This window comes from Oenanthe melanoleuca, chromosome 2 (assembly GCF_029582105.1).
Source record: "Oenanthe melanoleuca isolate GR-GAL-2019-014 chromosome 2, OMel1.0, whole genome shotgun sequence".
NCBI lineage: Eukaryota > Metazoa > Chordata > Aves > Passeriformes > Muscicapidae > Oenanthe > Oenanthe melanoleuca.
This window is the reverse complement of record NC_079335.1, coordinates 59,640,685-59,654,357: the sequence shown is the minus strand read 5'-3', so window position 1 is coordinate 59,654,357 and position 13,673 is coordinate 59,640,685. Positions and strand designations below refer to the sequence as shown.

Here is a 13,673-nt window from a genome sequence, read left to right as displayed (position 1 = left end):
CCGCCCCCGGCCATCCTCCGCGGGCTGGGCTTCCTGCGGGAGCCACCGGCCGGGGCGGGAAGGAGACCGAGAGGAGGAGGAGGAGGAGGAGGAGGAAGAAGAGAAGGAGGCGGAGAAGTTGTCCTGGCCACAAAGGGGGTACCGGGAGTCTGGAATATATATCGGGAGGGAAATATTTTAAGAGTTTTTCATAGAATAAAAAAGTGTTCTTAGCTAGAAAGGATCCACAAGGGTCATCAAGTCCTGCACAGGACACCCCAAGAGTCACCCCATGTGCCCAGAGCGGTGTCCAGGCTCTGCCTGAGCTCTGTCAGGCTGGTGCTGTGACCACTTCCCTGGGGAGCCTGTTCCAGGGCCCAAACACCCTCTGGGTGAGGAGCCTTTTCCCGATATCCAGCCTAAACCTCTCCTGACACACCTTCGGGCCATTCCACTACTATGTTTTAAGAATAAATGTGTAAGTGTGACCTGTTTGTGGCTGACACACTGATGATGGGATCCTTCCCCGACGCCACATCCCCTGGCTGGCAGAGCACCTGCCCCTGTAGGGTACCTGCACCTGTGGGACAGGTGGAGCAGAACCTCCGAGGGCAGCCTGGTATCACTGCTGATCAATTTGCCACATCTGAACAGAAGTGTGAAACTGTCTGGCTACCTGGTAATATCTGTATAGTAACTATGTTACGTCAATATTAGACCATTTTTAAACTAAACATGAATAAAACAAAGTTAAGAAAGATCTCCAGAGTAACTAATAGGAATGTATGTTGATCCTGATGTTCTAAATAAGATTTATCTTATCTGTTCATCTGTTGTTACATGACTTTTTGGCCAGTTCCAATCTAATTTGGAGGAAGTCATTATGGTCCTGTAAGTTTTGTGGAAATGGATATGTCACTGAGGAAATAAACCTAAATTTGTTTCCTCAGTGAAGAAGTAGTAGGCAAAAAGCTCTTACAAATTCTTGTAGCAACAAACAGCGAGTTACTGTGTATGTATTAGCCATCCACTTTATGTAGACAGAGTTCCAGACTGCTTGACAGGATTTTCAGCTAAAGGACAATAAATTTTAGTTACAATTAAGCCTATTTAAGGGCTGAAGAATCAAAATGAACAGAATCCCATGGCTTCATTAGTTCTGGTGTTCATGGTACAGCCTCTGGAATGACAATGGAATACTAGGGTATGCCAGTGTACTAGGAAAAAAAGCTTATATCAAACATATATTTTAAAAAGGTTAAGGAGGATGACACAGGCTAGCAGTTTCACAGTTTGACCCACATTAGGAGCAGAATTGTGGAAGTGCTGACCTTGGATATGGTCATTTAATGTCAGTAATTAAATGCTGGTCAACATATATTTATGAAAAATATTTGATTAAATGTGTTTGAATTTAACTTTGGTAGATAAAGGTGGTAATGTTGAAGTATTAGCTTCCATCTGATGTGAAGCAGTATGCTCTTCTCATAAATACCATGAGTGCAGATTCTGTGTAGATCACAGAATTACAGAATGGGTCAGGCTGGGAGGAACCACAGTGGTCATTGGGTAATGACATGCTCAAGCAAGGTTATCCTACAGCACATAGCACAGGATTGTGTCCAGACAGCTCTTGAGTATCTCCAGTGAGGGAGACTCCACATCATCTCTGAGCAACCTGTTCCAGTGCTTGGTCACCCACACAGAAAAGAAGTTTTTCTTTGTGTTCAGGTGGCTCTCCCTGTGCACAAGTTTCTTCCTGTTGCCTCTTGTTCTGGTGTTTGGCACCAAGCACAGCTGGGCTCCATCCTCTTAACACCCTCCCTTCAGATACTTGCAGAAATTTATGAGGTCCCCTCACAGTTTTCTCTTTTCAAGGCTGAACAGGCCCAGTTCCCTCAGCCTTTCCTCATAATAAGTGATAATAAAATCATAAGCGATTCAGGTGACAGTTCTTGAGGGGGGGTGATTCTAAGTGAAGATTTGTCATTAGGTTGTCTTGATGTTATTCTTGACCTGGTGCTACTATAAATCACTGAAACAAAAATACCAAATGACTACTTTGCTCTTATAAATAGATATAAGATAAACTCCTTTGAATTGCTTTGTAAGCTCTTCTGCAAAAATACTCCTCTGAAGCCAGTCAAATTGGAGGTCATACATTCAAGATAAGGCCTTAAAGCCACACCTGGAATCTGGGAGAATGACTGGCATGAGACAGTGCTAAAGAGGACCTGGACACAATCAGCTAAACATGAGGTCTCAGAACAAGTCTTTTGATAGTTAATACTCTGAAGAAAACCAGAGGAACATCACATACAACGGGAATGGATATTCCCTCTTTTTATGGAAACCATTTTCAAAATAATGCATTCAGTTTGAGCATTAACATTTCAAAGGGATGTTAAACACTGAAAAGAGTCCACAAGAAAGTTATGAAAGGTGTGGAAGATGTGCATTAACATGAGGTATTTTTAAAATATAATCCAATGCAGGTGAGGAGGTACTTTTGTCAGAAGAGTGGTAGTACTTGCCTAAGTAGTGCTTAGAGATATTTGAGAAGTGTTGGTTTTCAGAAAATTAAAAAACTCTGAAAGCAAAACTAGAATAAAAATGAGACTAGAAACCTGACATATCTTAGTTTGCTATAGGATCAAATTGTCTATGAAACTGTTTTGAAACAATGCAAAATTGTCAGTAAAATATATAGAGATTTTTTTTTAAAGATACACTGTAGTTCAAGCATAAACAGCATACATTGGTCCAGTATGAAGGTGGCACAACCACAAGGTTATACTCAGCCAATCCTTTCCTTACACTTAATGACTCCAGAAAAAAAATGGGAAGTCTACTTGTATTACAGCAGAAGAAGGAACAGGATCATGATATTTCCAAAAGGAAAGATTTTTTTGTGTGTGAGTTCTAACAGGCAACATCTGAAGAACTCCTGGCACATTCCATTGTGAACATGACGTTCATGCCTGACTATCCAGTTCTTCTACCAGGGCTAATGTGGTTTTCCAGACAACCCAGCAGTGACTTCAGGGAAGTCCAAATATCCTCAAGCTAAAAAAAGACAATGCAAAATGCTGTCACTCATATAAAGATCATCAAAGGAACAAGAGTTCCACCTTCAGGTCTGGGAAAATACTACCTCTGATGGCAAAAGATATCTCAGGGAAAAAAAAAAAGTGTAGATGGAGTTGGACTTCCTGAATTACAGACGGACTCAGACTTATTGCAAGTCAGTGATCAAGTCTGAGTGGTCTCTTACAGATATGATGACATGTGTGCATCCCTGTATAGTTATCAAACTGTTGTGTATTACCAGTAAATATGTAGGAGAAAATAAGGGAGAATCCTAGAAAGGCACAGAACTTTGTTGTATGTCTGACTAAGGAAGAGATTGCAGCAGTTTCTTTTTCTTTTTCCACATGAGATCATTCATAGTTTTCAGATACAGGATTCAGAATGTGCAATTAATTTAATATGCTTAGCTCTATTCCCGACAATCTTTCCTTACACACAGACTCCCAGATAACTCATGCTGGGGATATTTCAGTGAGTGTTGCTCAATAGACACAGAACTTCCAAGATGCTCACATTATGTTCCCAAACATGTATCTTTTTCCAGTACAGCATTGCAAAGTTCTGTTGCCCTTTTCAATGCATTATTACTACAGATACACTGATTTCACTGTCAGACGGCTTGAGCTGGCAAGAACCATTCATAAAGTTTCCACTGTGTCATGGAAAACAGCCCTTACTGTGTTACAGTGAACATTGCTCTCTCTCACAGTCTTTCACGAGCTTCTTTGAAATGAGATCCTCTTTTAACATACATTCCTGGGAAAAAATCAAACTCTTTCCATAATTCTTGATTGAGGGGTGTTCTCTGGAATATGTGGCAGTGTTCTATAAAACTGTATTCTTGAGGTAAGCAAAATGCTGGGAGCTAGTTTGGGAGTTTCCTCCTGCTGGCAAAAGTTATGCTATAGTTTTTGACAGTTGCTGATCCAAAGTTCTTTCTGTGTACTTTGTGGCAAAACCATCTCAGATTTGTTTGAGGATCATTTGTATAGTATTTGTATTTGTATAGTATTTGTATAGTATTACAGAAAGGAGGGCTCTCAAATGGGAGTGAAACGGAAGAGGTTTATCATACAGTGACATATTTGCAGCAGCAGTAATACTGCATAGGGTGTAAAAGTAGGAGAGAAAGAAATTAGGGCAAAGCAGATTCTACTTTGGTAAAAGCACTTCCTCAATGACTGCATTGGTTATTTGAGTCTTTTCCAGCATATTCACAGGTCTCACAGAGTCACCTTGGTGCAGGAGTGGTTTATAGTACCTGCCAGTGATCTGCCCCTGTAAGGGTCATAGAGGAAAGCCTATACAGAGAGGGTGGGTGCAGACTGTCTACAACACCTGGTCTGCAGGACGATCTTTCTTCAGACAAGAGCAGGGTGAAACAAGCATCACTAGCTGGTGGGAGCGTGTGTTGCTGGCTCTTAGGGAATGTGCACCTGTGGCACTTTGCCTGGGATGCCTTAGCTATCTGCTGTTGGCATAACCAACAGAGGTAAAGCATTAAAAAATCTGCTGCCTGGGTTGTGGCCATACCTGGGCCATGCCCATGACTAGAATTTCATTAAAATCCATGTTTGGTTTTTTCTTCCCAATGTCTTTTTGTTCCCACTGAAGAGGATTTCTCCCATTCAGAGCTACTGATCAGTTTTCAGCATGTTCTGTAGCAATGGTTTATGAGATAGTGCCAGTTTTCTTTGTTCGGTCCCCTAAGCACTTTTGTTTCTGAAGAAGGTTAAGCTCACTCATCTGAAAAGCTTTCAGTGGGAATGTCTTTTGTGCACATTTGCTTCTTTTTATACCAGCTTGTATTGGCATCACCTTGAGAGGAATGTTACATTTGTCTTTACAAACAAGTTGTAGATCTGTTGGTAGTTAAAGTTAGCACCTAGAGATAAAAGAAACAATGGGAGGGATTACACTGATTGATGAATGGGGAAAGAGATTTGCCTTTACAAACGAACTGTAGGTGTTCTGGTAAATGAAATTGGGCAACAGAAGATGAAAGAAGCAACAGGGGGGGAAACTATGAATTCTACAAGAATTAAAAATTAAAAGGGAGGGTTATACATTAGAGGGGAATGTCAGGTGTCAAGCGTTCCGGGAAGTCTGTGCCTCTCGAGTACCTCAGCCAATGGGGAAAGAGAGAGGGAAATGCGGCCGGGAAATTAGGATAAAAAGGGAGGCTGTGTCCTCCAAAAATTTGGGAGATCCCAGGGGAATGCCCCATGGCCTCTCCTTTTATTCGAATAAAGCAAAAAGGACTCCTCTGTCTCCTTTTTGGACATAAACCTCTGGTGTTTGTGGATTAATTTTCCTTACAACCTTAAGCTAAATCCTGACAAGTCACTCCAATTTAAAAAAAAAGGAATTTCCACACAAGGCAGTTTTACTAACTAAAGGAAGTTGGTCCATTTCCTTGGAGTTTTTATTAGTGCCAATCAAGACAATGGTAACATTTTCATTAAAATCACCATGGTGAGCATTTCATTCTTTGTCAAGGTTCCAGTGCTTCCTGAGTCAAAAGAAAAGACTAACTATATTCAGGGATAAAAAATAGAAAATTGCAAATCAAGTGGACAAATATTCATTCATCTGTCAGTTCATCCATTATATTCACCAGAAGACATTCCTTTTCTAAAACCATTCAGCCATGAATGAAGGATTCAAGATGTCTTCTAATTGCAGAACCAGAGGTATAATAACATCATCTTACATTTATAATCAGTTTTTATTAAAGTCTTTTTAAAAGCCATTTTTAATTTTTCTTGCTTAGTTAGGAATGTGCTTCTGATTCTGCTGTTTCTCTAAAATGTGCAGATCATGAGCAACTGCCTGTTCAACAAAACCTTCAGGGGATTTGAGAAAAAAATTAAAGTTTAAAGTACTTATATTCATTTAGGGTCCTTTTCCACTGACTTGATGTTACATATTTACTTTTAAGATTTTTAGAGTTGTCTTTGCCTTCTCTCTTCCCCTTATGGGATAACCAGAAAAGCATTATTCAGCTCTGCCAAAGAGGTTCCTTGTGCTGAGAGGTGAATAAACAAGGGGGCAGGGACCCTTTCACTACTGCAGATTGCTTAGAGCTCCATCCAATACGGTCTTGAACACTTCCAGGGAGGGGGCTTCAAAACTTCTCTGGACTACCTGTTTGAGTGCTTCACAACCCTCACAGAAAATAATTTCTTCCTAATATGTAATCTAAATCAACCCTCCTACAGTTTAAGGCCATCGAGTTGACATCACATTGATCAGTCAGTACCTGTCAGTACAATGACCTGTTAATCACACTGCTGATTCAAAGGCTTTGTGTGCCATAGAGTCTTGGATTGTCTCCAGCGGTGGCTGCAAGTGCACAGTGAGCTCAGAGTAAGAAACCATGTGTGCTAGTTCCTCCTTCTTATTCTCCCAGCCTTCACCTTTTTTGAAGGAGGGGGCTTCCTGAACCAGAGTTGGTTTGGATTATCAGTAATCTCATTGGATCTCTATTCCAAATGCTCAGCCAATCTCCCCTAGAAAGTAAGGCTGTTTTGGGCAGAAAGGTCCCTTGGCAAAGATTTTCACAGGTCTACTGCTGTCTATATAAAGAAGCTGATTCTTCTGACAGTTCATTGCTGTCCAACTTCCTCTTGCTACTTATTGCTCCAATGACCTCATTTCTGCTTTGCATTGCCTTTTGTTAGTCTCAATCGCTCCTTGTGGTCAATGTACTCAATAACTTTGATCATACTTGTAGTTTTCCTCAGGGTATTTTCTGTTTCTTTTTTGTTTTTTTTTTTTTTTTTTTAATGAGGAGAAGAGACCAGAGCTGCACACAGTATTCATTTTGTGGGCAAATACATATTTGTGCAAGGTTATAGTTGTATTTTCTATTTTGTTGCCTATTACTCTACTAATAATTCCAAGCGTTTGATATGTCTACCTCTTTTTTTTTTTTTTTTTTTAACCATGTCTGAGAAGTTTTACTGCAGTTTTCATTCTAATCTCAAAGTCTTACTTTGAGTGGTAATGGCCAACAAAATGGTTGGCTCCTTACCTTAGGAATAGTCCACAGAGTTGCACTGAAAATGACTGAAAGCAACATAATGAATAAAGCAATTGTACAGAGGAATACTTCTGCTCACAAGAAAGTCATGGTGAGTCAGAAGTGAAGAGAAGGAATGGCTGAGGTATAGTTCAAAATCTATTGCTAAAAAGTATCTGTCATTTTTAATATATGGCAAGTGGTATACAAGTCTAAATGCAACTGAGAAACTATCTTAGCAAGATAAAAATATGTCATGGAATATACTTTCTCAAATGAGAAACTTCTTTGGCCTGGTGCTGCTTTGATTATTTCTGTCTTACACATTTTCCAGAATCATCAAATTCTTTGCTACAAAGGAACCCCTCATGACCTGGATCTTTACAGTGATGCTTGCTGGTATTATCTTGAAAAGTTTAATTTGCTTCTAGCAGAAGTCAGACCCTTTTCTCTGAAAAACAGAAAATGAGAAGGCAGTCACAATCAACTCTTTCACTGTCTCCTGCTTCCTCGTAGGTCATAGATGTATCTAAGCAATGAAGAGGGATGCTGGCATAAGACAAATGGCTTAAATTCACATTTCAAACTTGTTTCTTTCTTCCCTGATAGACAGTTTTAGTGCAGACGTGCTCTTATTGAAAAATAAAAGAAGAAAAGCACTTATTGGAAAAGAATATTGATGATCTAGCATCAAAGATGCAAAGTTGAAGAGTATCAACTCAGTTGTGAAGTCAAGCAGATCTTTTCATTACTTCATAGGTGGTGCCATGTATGCACTAAAACTGTGAAGCTCTCAACTTCTGTAACAGTACAGACTGAAGATATTGCATAAACAGATATGCAAAGAGACTTGATTCCATAATAAGAACCCTTTTTATAAATAATCTTTGAATCTTATTCTATTTTCCTTTAGGAATGCTGTAGGAGTATGAAGTCTTGAAGTTCAGTCTTGTAGAGATGAACCAACTTTAAAGTTTTTCTTCACAGAAAGAAAGCCTCTGAAGCTTATTTTGCTTTAAAATGTATTTGAAAATTTGGTTTTCTTGATAAGTACTTTGGGATACATGTTCAGCTAGCTTGGTGGAGAATTAGTAGTGCAAGTTGCATTAGTGCTAAAGCTACTACTAATTCCCTGCACATCATATTGAATATTTACATCTTTGTTTAGTATTTAGATGAGCCACGATACCTATTGCTTTCTCCCTGCTGCAGTTTTCTGTAATACTAAAAGGGGAAACGTAAACATGTAATAAAGACCATTTTTTTAGTTAAATATGTTCAATTCTGTTTACAAGATAGTATAAGTACAGTTTGAATTAATCCCTAAATTGTGACTCAAATGGCTTCATTTCATATCTCATAAATAGTAGATTGGATTAAAGTTCCGTGGGCACTGTGAATGTAGATTATTTCTTTGTGTGCAAAAGCTGAGTTTCAAGAGAAGCTTAAGAGGGGCATTAGCTTAACACTGGGGTGGTACAGAGAATGAGTTATATTAGCAGTTTTATATCCAGTGGCAAATACTGTCCACAGGATGAATTTCAATCATTTATGAATGGTTGCCTTCAACATCAGCTGCAGACAAGTAAAACACTGGGAAAACAAAAGAACTCTAATTGTTGTGTGACTGTGTTGGCAATACTGCACATTGATTGCACAGTTTGAGGAACATGACTAGATTTTATTTTCAGTCTATCTGATTGCTTCCAGCTGAGGGTCATGTCTGAGCTGGACAGCAGTCCCAAAGTGAACAGGATGGAGGTGATCTACACAAAATAGCTTTTATGAGCCCCAGGCTTAAAAAAAAACCCAAGACAACACTTCTATTGAGCCAAGTGCTAGTTATCTTTCTTTTGCAGGTAGTTTCTTGGGTTCTTAGTTGGTCCTCTCAATTGTAGTTTTTAATGTGACTCTGATTATCTTAGGATTTTATTGTGAGTTTTACTGCTCCACTGCTATACTTATTACTGACTTTTCCAGTCTCTTGCTATGTCTAGAACAGAACTATGGTTCAACAGAAATAGTTGTCATCTTTTTCCCAAGAGATACACCAAAAATTTGGAAGGAGAGAGGATCCAGTACCTCAGGAGATCATCACTGTTACTCTTCTTGATTTCTCATGTGAAAAATAATCAAGTTCTCTTCACTAGTCAGCATCAGGCCTTGGAAGCAAATGGGGAATCTGCCAACACTTTCACTTCTAGTATAGGAAAATTTAGAGGTAAGGCCAGGACAAACTTGATGTGGAGGATGTCTAGGTATGGGGGCTGCAAGAAGCAGGCCAGAAGTGATGCAGTTCCTGGATGAGAGCAGGAACCTGATCTGCATGGCAAAAAGACTACAGTGAAGGGAGGAATGTGTTCATTTATTAAGATTAAATTTGTTTGTCTGGGAAGTCTAGAAGACATGGATGAAGAAAGTAGTTCAAGACCCAAGCTAGAGTAAACATTAAAATTTTGCACTGGTGTGTTTTTAACCTAATGCTATGTAGGTCAAACTTCTGGTTTAGGGCTGTGACTCAGGGCTTTGTCAAATTAGAGTTTGGCTCTCCTAAAGATGATTCTTAGCTCTTCTGTGAATCAGATGAAAGTTTGTCAGGAATTTAGAAGAGCCTTATGATTCTCAGGACTGTTTCAGAACTGATCACTAAAGAAATTTCCTGGGACTACTTGAATCTCAGTCTTAAGGTTCAGGTTTATGGACTCAGAGCAGAACTTGATGTTCAGGTGCAATAACAAGATTCCTGTAGGAGTTCCTGCTTTAGGCTCCAATTACTCGTAGGATTTACATTAACACATACATTTCTGTCATTTCAGGAGTACCTTCAAAATAAATTTCAGGGCAAGCTAGTCTTTCATGAACTCCCTCATTGTAACTCTCTGTCCTCTATGATTTCTTTCCAGGATTGCAAGCATGGAGCATGAAAAGCTGCCTCACCAATTGATGCTCTTCATGCAACACCTCACTCTCTACCAGTGGTGGCTCTTAGGGAAAAGGCTGCATGCAGATACAAGTGGAGGAGCAGTGAAGTGACTTGTGTTTCCTGTGGAAGTCTGTCTTCACAGGTAGTTCTGCAAAGAAAGAACATAAGTGGGATGGTAGTTTGGCTCTGCATCCTTTGGATAAGGAAGGAGTTTTTCAGGGAGCAGTAGGATGAGCTTGCTGATTGGAATGCTGGGATCTGCCATCTTCCAGCCCACACCCTACATGTGTTTCTTGTTATTAATAGCCTTGTTCTTTACATTGCCACCCTCAAAATACTCTGCCACTAGTCTTTTCTCTCTGTCCTTCTTGTTCCTTCTCCAGCTCTGTTACCCTATGGATGACTCAAAAGCTTTTCCTTCTTTTCCACTGTCCCAATGCCCTGGGTCTATATTGCACTACAGCAGTGCTAAAAGCATTCATAACAGTATATAACAATTCATAACAAGGACAGTAGTGTAAGGACAGGAACAGATGTCAAAGATACACTTTCACCACCACTCTTAGCAGAGTGGAGTCTTCATTAGTTTTGTTCTCTTCACTTTAGTTGTTGAAGCAACATCCAAAGACCAGGCAAGCTGCAAGATATAGGAGCATTTCAGAAGAAAATGGTATGAAAAGTTAAAATTTTACTGTCAAATGTTAGATTGATGTAATTATAGAAATGCATTTATTTTATCCATTTGTTTTATTCTTTTGTGGGTTTGTATGTTATAAAACAAACTGGAAACAACAGAAATTCAAACTATATAAAACTGTTTGACTCTTTAACAATATATAATTTCATTAGCATGGGGCATGAAGAATGCAGATGTTATGCTTTAAAACTCATATTTTTCAATTTAAATTTGTCACATAATGGTGACATTTTATCACAGTAAGTGGGAATCTTGCCATTAATTTCAGTCACCAATATTTGACTCATTTAGGAATAAAAAAATATCCTATTTCAGTGCTGACATATTGGAACTCAAGCAAAATATCATGATTATACAGCATAGATGTGTACTTTAGAATTTAGGTTGGGTTGGATTGGGTATTTTTTTGTTTCACACTGCAGGTGGGCTCTGTAGTTCTTGTAGTGTTTCTTCCCTAGATTGATGTCCAGTCTCTCAGCAACCCTTCAATAGATATTTTCTGCTAAGGCAAAGTGTTATTTGTCACTAAGTGCATGTGGATACAAACTGAATCATCAAATCAGGACTTTAAAAAGCAAGAGAAAGAGAGAGAGAAAAAATAAAGGTGATTGCTCTATACAAGACAATTAACACTGGGACCTTTACAAAATGGGGAAATGGTAATTCCTAGAAGATGTGTTGGATATTCATGGATACAAGCAGATTAGCTGCTTTACAGATAGTTACAGATAGTGCCAAATGGAAAGCTTTTGCAGTTTTTCACTGCCTGCTACTTCATTTAATCATTTGCAGCAATGAGGTGTGACAGTAAAGGCACATACAGAAAATCAATGTGATAATGTGTATATATGTATTGCACGACATCCGTGAATACACCAGAGGTTATCCACCATCTATTGCTACACTTCTGTCTTATAAGAGAAAATGGAAGCAGAGTCTAAACAAAAGGAACAGTGGGAATCAATCAATTTCCTGCCAATGTGCAGACATCTCTATTGACAATCTTTAGCAAAATTACAATATGTTGTCCAAGACCTGTGTTTGGCAGAGATGGCTGATGAACCCTCAGGTGTGCTGATTATTTATATCTAAGTCTATTTTTTTCTCTGACATAGGCATTGCTGCCATGGTCTGTGACCCAGCTCCATCTTAGCTACACTGAAGGTTTTGAGAGACTGGGCAGTTGTTGGAAACATTGACTGAAAGGTGAGTGGAAAGAAGGGGAATTTTATCACCTAATACTGAAATTGCCCTGACACTCCTTGTGTGTAGAATTTTTACCGCAGACTTCCGGGCTGCAAACCTAAATAGCACAGCTCAAACGTTCTGCTGAGAGGGAGTTTTGGTGACAAACTGAGTGTGCAAGGTGAGGGAGAACTGTAGAGCCAAAAGATGATCAGCCAGACAAAAGCAAGGGGCTGAGGCCAATGGGAGTACCAAGGGAAAGAAGGACAGATTGAAACCAGATTTCTGGATAAAAATGGTTGTAGTGTAATCCCCATCATCCCAGACTATAAAGTAGCACACTTGGAGCATTTTTTGGGGTCAAAAAATGCTCCAATTTTTTAAAAAAGGAGATTTTTAAAAGAGGCAGATGCTTAGAAAAGAGAGGCCAAGTGAGGGGTGAAGCAGGGATGTGGGTGGCCCAGGTGCAGCAGGACAGGTGAGGGCAGGTGTCCTGAGGTGCAGAACCTCAGGGCTGTGCCACTGAATTCCAGAAGCAGAGTCGGGTTCACCTTCAGCCTTTACTTTGATGAAGGCATTGATAGGGCTTCTGCTTTTCCCTGTTTGTCCTGAAACTTAGAAAGGATTTTCTTCTTTAAAACCTCCACTTTTCCATTGTATTTGGTTGAGCCCACCCAGTGGGGTCTGGGGGACAAATCATAGCATAAGATTTCTTTTCCAAGAAAACCTGGCTAGAGGGGACATGAAATAATATTATAGATGTCCATGGCACAGGTGGCTGAAGTAGAACAATTTGAAGAAAAAAATATGTTCTTGGGCTTAAATAAGATGGATTCCCATGGCAAAAAAGCATATTTTCGTGTAATTGTGGACTATATCATAATGCTTATATGGGAATGGGGAGAAAAAAGTTTCTTCAGGCACAGAAGATTCTTCTTCACTCTTATTTCCTAACTTCTAAATGCTTGACTACAGCTACATAACTTTGTTAACAATTTTTTTCTGAGTGTGTGAAATACATGTATAGAGTACAGCAACTGTTCAAGTGTGAATTTATTTTTAAATAGAATTGACTCCTTGTATTAGTATAGGTGCTATGGAAGTAGAAACATTTCTATATTATCACCATCTATCTTTTGAAAAAGAGATATATATTTTTACCTTGGCAATTCTGGTAGCAAGATGGAGGCAGTTTTACAATAATCTGAATATATTTCAGGTGTGCAGTTCATTTTTGTACCTAATGAATAACTGTGTGCCTGAGTGGGTGGGTAGAAAATAAGAAGCTTTTGGATTAGATACAGAAGGTGAAACGTTACATTTATGCATGTAACATAGATATTTCAGTACATTTGATAAAGTCACTGTTAAATACCATTTTTAATGCATGTGATGGCAATCAGTTTCCTTTGAAAACCGTGATTCCGGGGGTGGGGGGAGAAATGTCTGTACCTTTCCGAGACGAATACAAGTGTTTCATTTAATTAAAGCAGAAATCACATTATTTTGCAGTCAGATTTCTCCTGTGGCCCCTGTGGTGCTGTAGGAAGTGATGGAACAGGAGCTGGCACAGGCTGAAGGGACTGCCAGCAGAGTGGGTGCTCGCTGTCAGGGTGGCACTCGGGCTCTCCTGCACCCACTGGGGACTGGCACCTTTGCTCTGCAGCTGCCCCAAAAGACAGGCTACCAAACACTTTGCTCACACACATTTGGTAATTAACAGTGAAATGATGGCTAGGAGCTCTGAGGCAAATTAAGAAGCATGTTATAAAGAG

General features: G+C 39.5%; 1 long non-coding RNA gene across 2 annotated transcripts in view; it reads left to right on the top strand.

The window, feature by feature from the left end:
• Positions 1 to 50: 50 nt before the first annotated feature.
• LOC130249758 (uncharacterized) overlaps positions 51 to 13,673 on the top strand; it is a 29,128-nt gene continuing 15,505 nt past the window's right edge. The window contains exons 1-3 of one of the 2 annotated variants that reach the window (XR_008839852.1): positions 51 to 138; positions 9,997 to 10,158; positions 11,856 to 11,919. This is a non-coding gene — a long non-coding RNA (uncharacterized LOC130249758). Of the gene's footprint in view, positions 139 to 9,996; positions 10,159 to 11,828; positions 11,920 to 13,673 lie in introns of both variants that reach the window. The other variant, XR_008839853.1, reaches the window with a different exon arrangement.